Source organism: Nelumbo nucifera, chromosome 2 (assembly GCF_055504915.1).
Source record: "Nelumbo nucifera cultivar China Antique chromosome 2, China Antique-T2T, whole genome shotgun sequence".
In the NCBI taxonomy this organism is placed as follows: domain Eukaryota; kingdom Viridiplantae; phylum Streptophyta; class Magnoliopsida; order Proteales; family Nelumbonaceae; genus Nelumbo; species Nelumbo nucifera.
The window spans coordinates 76,330,179-76,338,743 of NC_142650.1; the positions used below are offsets into that span (position 1 = coordinate 76,330,179).

The 8,565-nt window shown below is 42.5% G+C and overlaps 1 non-coding gene across 1 annotated transcript; it reads left to right on the forward strand.

Moving 5' to 3' along the window:
• Positions 1–7,871: 7,871 nt before the first annotated feature.
• Positions 7,872–7,980, forward strand: LOC148802335 (small nucleolar RNA R71). The gene has a single exon (XR_016083260.1). It is a non-coding gene; the product is annotated as a small nucleolar RNA R71 (small nucleolar RNA).
• The last annotated feature ends 585 nt before the right edge of the window (positions 7,981–8,565 follow it).

Consider the following 8,565-nt stretch of genomic DNA (forward strand, 5'->3'; position numbering starts at 1 on the left):
CAATTCCCACCAATTCTACATACGAGGCTAGCTTCCCCGAAGGGACCCACTTGCACAAAAGCAACTATCAATACACCAAGCACATCTTGGTTTGGGTTTTGATACCCGAAAAACTTTTGACCAATCAATTGTTATCATTACATGGTAACTAATGATCATGATCAGGTGTATTTATTAAAATTCACCGGTGGATTTTGATTGGTCAACTCTTTCGGTATTATATCTTTTTGTCGTCATAGATTTTTCCTTTTTGTTTTTTTGGTAATTTCAATTAAAAAAAAGGTAAATTTTTTAATTACTTTTTATAATTAATTAAATTCTTCTTATTGTTAATATCTATTGACGAAAAGATTGAAAAGACTATTTTATCTATCATTAAAATATAAAACTTTTTATGTCTTATTTCTTTTGTATTCCATTACTGTGCCACCGTGTTCAACACCAACAGATCCGCCAACACCACCTCCCTTCTGTGTTCCACTGCCTTTGTCTCGTTTATCAATTTGAACAAAACTACCATATCCAGATTGACGGTACTATGTTAGCTAGAAAGTCCATGGCTAGAAGTTGAGGCCAAGTTCAAGATCATCAGCATGCATGGGAGAAATTTTATCATGTACCTTTGATTTATCAATAGAGAGAAGTGGAGGAATTACCAAGTTTAAAGAAAACGGATAACCCAAAACTTTTCCCCTAAGATGTGGACAAAGTTATTTATTTTTTAAGGATTTTCCCCTTTAATTCTATCAGGCAAGAATCCCAGATGGAATACTCAATGTTGTAACTGAATTTGGGCACACAGATGGTGCATTAGTTTTCACATGGGCATTGATAAGGTTAGGTATATTTTTGACATCGATGCTGCAGTTGTAGTACAATTTTCGATGGTGCTTATGCAGTTGATTATGCAGGCTGCAGCAACAAGCAATTTGAATATCATTTTATTTGAATTGGGTGGGAAATCACCTCTCATAATCTTCGATGATGCTTATTTCCATCTTATTTTGTCTCTTAGTTGGAATTAACCTTGTTATCTTCTATGAATGCTTCATTATCAAACATTTAAACTTTCTCTCTCTCTCTCTGTCTAAAGTGAATCAGTTATTGTTGATAAGGAATCTCGATTGATAAATTCAGTAACTATATCAAAAAATTAAAAAGAGGAAAGCTAGAATTTTTTACTTTGTTTTCTACAAAATTATTGTTGTGCCGGTCTTAAGAAACACTCAAGTCCCTAGAACAGCTCGGGTGTGTCCTATAAGGAGGAAAACGAGGTCAAAGGGCCCGAGGTGATATCCTGGGCTTTATCTCCGATGGTCAAGACAGATATGCCGAGTTGTCCAAAGGGTGGTTGGGAATTCAATGAGTCATAAAGTATGCATTGAATGCTAAGCTGCCCCTTATATAGGATTCTGGATGCCTGTCAGAGTATGTATGTGTCGGATAGAGGTAGGATACCTATCGTAACTTAAGACACCTGGAGCTTGCTTTGCCTTAGTAGAGCTCGGGTAGGACACCTGGGGCTCTATCAAGACACCTATTACTCGAGCTCAGCCACATAGTGCTTGGTTCGAACATCTGTGGCTTGATTCAGGCCAACTAGTATTTGGTCGAGGCACCTAGAACCTAGCCCGAACACTTGGAGCCTAATCAGGGCTACCTATTAAGCCACCTATAGCATGCATTAGCCACTTGGTGCGTAGCTGTGACATGCTATGGTGATATGTCCTCCATGTTTCCAATGTATAAAGTGGGCCCAAAACTGGCTACTTGGCAGGATTACCTTACATTTTGACAGTCTTGTTGCATGTGCCGCCAGGTGGTCGCTTAATGGACAAGTGTCAAAGTGTAGAGCTCTCCTAGATTAGAGCTCGTCTCAACAGGGAGGTCTCCTCTCAGAGGTCAGTAATGCCTATGAGCATGAATTGAGTGAGAAGCCCAAGGTGGTTTTATATTTCGCCAAGGTGACTCTTATCCTTTGACAATCTCTGAGTTGAAGGCAAGATTGCAAGTCCACCTAAACGTGCTCTGTGTTCAATAGTTCAGAGGTCAGATTTACTCTCATCATTTGTCCCCCACTTCCGAGGCTGAGGTGACTAAGCTCAGGTGAAGGAAGTACCTGACTATGCCACTTGTTTGGGTGTTAAATCTTTTTTGACCCCTACCTTCTTGTTTGGTGACATGTTCAGGGGAGCTCTATGAAGTGTTCCTGGCATGCATGGACTTGAAATAGTGTCGGTTAACTATTCTCAGACTTCAAAAATGTGCTAAACTAATTTAGAACCTCGAGAATCCAACGGTCATGAATCTGAGCCGTTGAGACCGTTCGATTGCAGCTGTTCAACATCCACCCCTTTCGGCTATAAATAGAGGCCCCCAGGGGGACCATTTGCACATTCATCCTTGGAGTGATTCTGTTGAGGTCGGAGAGCTCACCCTCTAAAGCTTGGTTCCAGTTCGCTCATTTTCGTCCCCAGTTTGTCCCGGGTGAGTCCACTCTTCCCGAGTTCTTTCTTCCATTCTCTTAGTATTTCGATGTTGAGTCCCATGGCAGAAGATTTTTCCGAGATGAAGAGAGTCGAACAAGCGTACAGGGAGGTTGCGGAGTCGGCCTCTCATGTTCGCAGAGATTCGGGGAAGCTCACCTCGGTTCCCAATGAGCACATCTCTATCCCAAACTTGCTTGTCATCAGTCCTTCCAAGCTCTTTACTCCTTCTCAGTCTACCTTGGCTAACCTGTAAAGGATCTGGCTTCTTTATAGGGTCCCCAACAAGTCCCAGTTCAAACTCCCTACTCCCAATGAGGCCCCTTGGCACCATAGTGACAATGAAGTCTGCGTGTTCGAGCAACACTTTGTTGCGGGGTTAAGGTTCCCCTTACCTCGTATAGTCACCAATGTCTTATATGTCTTCCTTGTCACTTTGGGGCAGCTCACCCTAAATGCCATTAGAATAATTATTGGTGTCGTCTTGGCTTGTCATACACATGGCATCCCCATCGACATTCGAGCTTTCATTGCTTTGTGTGCTATCAAGCACACTCCTGGGGACGAAAAGTTTTTCTACTTCGCCAGTATGAAATTCCTTAAAGGTCTTCCCAGCAAGGTTTCAGACTAGAAGTTGATATACTTCTTTGTTGTCCATGACAGCCCTTGGCACTTCATTAATCAGTGGGGCACATTTGTCACCAACCCTAAGGGCCAATTCTTATCCTCGGAGGTACATAATCAATTGCGAGAGCCTGTGCATTTCGAGTTGAAGATAGATGATTACATGACCGAGGACACTCTCCTACGAGTTGGCCTAAGCCAAGGACACCAAGGTTGTTAGAACTTAGTTTCTATCGCTTTTCTCTTGCTTTCTCCTTTCTGAGTTGTTTTCAATACTGATCCCTTTCTTCTCTCTTTTTTTATAGATCCAGGTTCGGATATGGATCAACTTGTTAGTAGACTAATAGCTCTGAAGAGGTTGAGGCCGAAGAAGAGGAAGACCACAGAGGGTGAGTCATCCCAAGCTGTCATCGTTTGACCTACCACTAGCTCGGCTGAGGTCATTACTTTGGAGGATGAAGTTCCCCCAGCTTCTACAGTTGAGGTGCGGGCTCAGTGAGAGGGAACCCCGACACGACTTCTTTCTGAGGTTCTTCCGAGCTCCACCGTTCAGCCTCCCACATTGACTCCAGCAATAAAGGGCTCCTCTTCATTGCCCCCCTCCCCCAGTGCATGCCTATTTGGAATCCAGGCTGGACAGTTCACAATGGTGGCTTTGTGAGGGACCATTTAGTCGCCTGCGAGCTAAGTAGGGGCGTTGTGTTGCCAATGTCTTGGGAGGAGATGGAGGACCTCCCCTTTGATGTTCTAGAGACTCATCTTTTCTCCCACATCGTGAAGGTAAGTTCTACTTTTATCCTCTTTTTATGTTGATTCAGTTGGGTTTCTAACTTAACTTTTCTTTTTCAGGCCAATACCATGGCACAGGGGGTCTACGCCCAAGCTCGCAGTCAACAAGCCCGAGTTGATAATCTGACTCGGATTGAGGAAGGCTACTTGTGCCAAATCAATAGCTTGGCAATGAAGAAGGCCTAGGTCGAATCCGGCTTCGCTGCTGCAAAGGCCGAGTTTAAGCATGAGGTCTCTAGTCTCCAACCTACTGTCGCCGAGCTAACGTAGAAGCTAGAGGATTCTAACTCGTAGTGCCAAAAGTCACTCCAAACTCAATGCCAACGTGGAGAGAGAGGAGGCTTTGAAGGCAAAGCTCGCGGAGCATGAGGAGGAATTTAAGGCTAAGCTATAGGTGGCTGGTGAGAAGGTAGTTGCTACTTTCAAGATCTCTCGAGAGTTTGATGCTGAGAAGCTTAACTTCGCCATCCCTTTTGTTAGAAAGGATTGGTTTTAGACTCTACAAACTCCTCTCAGCCACTATACCTGACCACTCGAATTGTGAGTTGAAAGTGGAGCATACGCCTAAGGAGCTCATCTTGGCAGTTGATGTGGAAAGTGAGCCTAAGGAGGAGGAAGATGGAGCCCGACCAACAGTTGGTAATCTCGGGTCTACCACTCCTAGTGACTAGGCATCTGGTGACCAGGCCTCCCAGTGATCTACTTTTCTTGTCTTCTAGATGTACTCTTGAGCTATTGAGCTCTGTATGAATTGAAAGAACTTTATTGTTTTTGCTCTTTGCTCTTTCTTTTTCTTTTTTTTTTCTTGTATAGAACTTTCCAGATTAGTAATGGAAGTGTATATTTTTTCCATATCTGTGGTTTCAACCGAGTTATTGATTTGATCCATTGGCCCATGCGTTTACCACCTCGGTTGAGTTACTAATCCCTAACCGTTATCCCTTTTTCCCGAGCTAACTTTCTTGGTCTGCTCGAGTCATCTTGGTAGGGAGCCGAGTTAGTACCTTAATGCTTTCATGTTTTAATGGTATTTTAACACATTGTTAAGCTACGAGAATGAGGTTCCTAGCTCAGTTTTACTCTGAACTGAGTTGCAACCGATCTGATTGCTGAAAACTCATAACTTTATTATAATTCCAAGTTTTTATACATAATACATTCTTAGGTTCATGGTGTGCCAAGTGCATGGTACAGCTCGCCCACCTAGAGTTTGTAGCTTGTAGGTCGTTGGACCCAATACCATGACAACTTTGTAGGGGCCCTCCCAATTTGGGCCGAGCTATCCTACTTCTACAATCACCGAGCTACTTTCTATTGATATGCTACTATCCTTATGTGAGTCTGGTCCCTTGTTTCTTCAACTAAGTCCAAGTTGTTCTTGAGCTCGTCATCGTTGAGGTCTTCTTCATAAGTCATAGTTCGTAGTGTTGGCACCTCTAGCTTAGCAGGGATCACTGCTTCTATCCTGTACACCAGGTTGAAGGGTATCTCTCTAGTGGTAGTTCGATTTGTAGTTCTATACGCCCACAACACACTTGGGAGTTCTTCAGCCCACTGTCCTTTAGCTCAATCTAGTCGGGTCTTCAATCCCTGTAGTAACGTACGATTTGTCAGCTCGACCAACCCATTGGTTTGTGGGTGATTGATCGAGGTGAACCACTGGTGGATGCCCTTCGCTTTACATCAATTCTGAAATCCAATGTCATCAAACTGTTTTCCATTATCTGATATGAGCACCCATGGTAGCCAAATCTACAAATAATGTCCTTCTAATCAAAGCTTTGTATGTTAGGTGATGTGATTATAGCCAGTAGCTCAACTTCTACCAATTTGGTGAAATAATCTATAGCGACTACAATCTGCTTTTGTTGCCCTGACGCTGTTGGAAAGGGTCCCAATAAGTCAATTCCCCACTAGGCAAATGGCCAAGGATGGTGTGTCTAGAAGCGTGTCATTAATCACTTCGGAACACCAATTTAATATTTATAATTTTTTTTCCGATTCTCAAACAATTACAAACACAATAAAATAGTGAGAACATGTCGTATCCACAGGGAAGCAAGGGAAAAACCATTACGTACTTAGATTCGGGAAAGAGAACACAAGTGGGAGATGTAGAAATACAAAAATTAATTAATTAAACTGGAAAAAATAGAATTCGAACATTGCTGAAAATTAAAAGTGCAAAAAAATAAATAAATACAAAAATAAATAAATAAAAGAAACTAATTAAAATGTTTGTAATCCGATCAAGGTAGTAGTCTCCGGATCTCAACTTTGACCCTCGAACTTCTCAAGCTAGGCCTTTTGTCTTACTTGGCCGAATTCCAGATTTGCAAAAAAGAAAATGAAATTTAAATGGAATGAAAGTAAATTGCAGAAAAGAAAAATGGAACTGGAAATAAAAAAACAGAAATTAAATTTAAGACTAATGGTTGGGATCCAAATCCAAAGGTGGTAGTTGTGGCTTTGGCGAACTGCAAGTAGGAAGTAAAATTACCGGGGTAGGTTTTAACTCGCCGATCTTGAACCTGTCATAAATGGACGGAAGCAGATTTATACAAACTCCAAGATCCAATAGGGCCCAATCGAAGGTGATTCTAGAGATGACACAACTTATGAGAGGAGCACCAGGGTCTTTCATTTTTCGGGGAAGTTGGTTTAGGAGAGCTGCACTAACATCTGCTGAGAGCATCATTTTTTGTGGGGCCGATCGTGGCTCCCTCTTTTAGGTGCATAGTTCTTTCAGAAACTTGGCATAAGCCGGGACATGTTGGATTGCTTCAAGGAGAGAGATCTTAATGTGTACTTGTTTGAAGAGTTCCCTGATCTCCTCGTTGCGAATTTCTTTCTTTTTCTGTAACGGCCCAACTGTGAGTGCGGTTGGAAAGGGGACCATAGGTTGGTTCACTTTAGGCTCTTCTTCTAGGTTTTCCCTTTCTTCTTCTTCCCCCCAACTTAGGGTTTTCCGGCTCCTTTCCTTCTTCTTCACTTTTCTTCTTCTCATATGGGTCTTCCAAAATTCTCCCGCTCCTTAAAGTTGTAATAGCTTTAGCATTTTCAAATTGGGGATTCTTAGGAGGTGGTTGAATTTGTTGAAGAAAACCCGGTGGCTGATTCCTAGGGTTTGCAACCGGTTGACTCGGTAATTGCCCCACTTCTCTCCTTGCATTAGCTTCAGATAGCTGTCCTATTTGGCTTTCTAACCTAGCAATGGACTGCTGTTGATTTAGGATTAGCTGCTGAAGCTGCATGAATTGATCGTCTACTGAACGAAATTGCAGAGGTTGTGGGTAACCCTGATATGGTTGGGCCGGTTGATTCCTAGGGTACACCTGTTGGAACTGACTTTGTACTAATGGCCCCTGAAACTGCTAGGCCATGGAGTTGAATGGATGCTAATATTGCTGGGACTATAGATTGGGTTGATGTGTCCTCCAAGAAAAGTTAGGGTGATTTCTCCACCCAGGGTTGTAAGTATTGGAATATGGATCATTGTTGGGCCTTGGGAAACTCTGCGCTGCCTGAACTTGTTCTTGGATAAAGGGTGGAAACTGGGCCACCGTAGGACAGTCATCAACCTGGTGGGCTGGGCTGGCACAAATGGAACACACTTCAGGATAGGATGTAGATGGGCCCGATTGCGAGTTAAAGGTGAAAAACTGGTCAAGCTTCTAGGCTAAAAGATCTACCCTATCTAACTTTCTAGAAATGGCATTCAAGTCCATTTTTGCCTCGGGCTCTATATTATTCCTGACCTCATAGAGCCCTGCCCTCTTTGAGGGTCTCACTGACCTTTCATAGGAATACAAGGATGCATTGTTAATGGAATTCTCACTCAGGGTCTCGAAAAGAGCATATGCTTCATCCTCCCTCTTGCTCATAAATGCCCCCCCACAGAATGCATCTACCATTTGCCTGTATTGATCTATCAGACCTTCATAGAAGGCCTGGATAATTTGCCACTGGGACAGGCCATGGTGTGGGCATTTTCTTATTAACTCCTTCATCATCTCCCAAGCCTCATGAATTTGTTCACCCGGTGTTTGGGTGAATCCAGTAATGGCTCTTGTCATGGTATTTTTTCGACCTATAGGATAGAACTTTCTAAGGAATTCTTGTTGCATTTTTGCCCAAGTTCTAATGGGTCTCCCTATAGTCTCTAACCAGTGCTTGGCTTTATCTTTCAAGGAGAAGGGGAAAAGAGTCAATCTAAGGGCATCATCATTGAAGTTCTGGATCCTTACAGTGGAATAGATTTCCAAAAACTCGTCTATGTGCTTGTATGGGTCCTCACTCGGGTTCTCATAGAAAGATGGGAGCATCTGGATTGTCCTTGACTTAATCTCATACTATAAGGCTTGAGTATCTGGTAACTAAATGCAGGATGAAGGGTTGTATTGGGTTGGAGTGAAGTATTCCTTCAACTTTCTGGGTTAGGCATCATTGATTCTGGCCATTTGGTTGCGGTGCTGGTGATGGAGGTATCTCTCTATTTCAGGTATGGGTTCTATAGTTTCTCTCCTTAGAGATCTCCTTCCCAACATACAATTCAGAAGTCCCTTTTCTTCTTGTTTAAATTTGAATTTTAAATTTTGAGTTTAATTTCAAACTTGGATTTTGAAATTTAAACTCAAATTTTGAAAATTTCTCCCCCCTTTTTTTT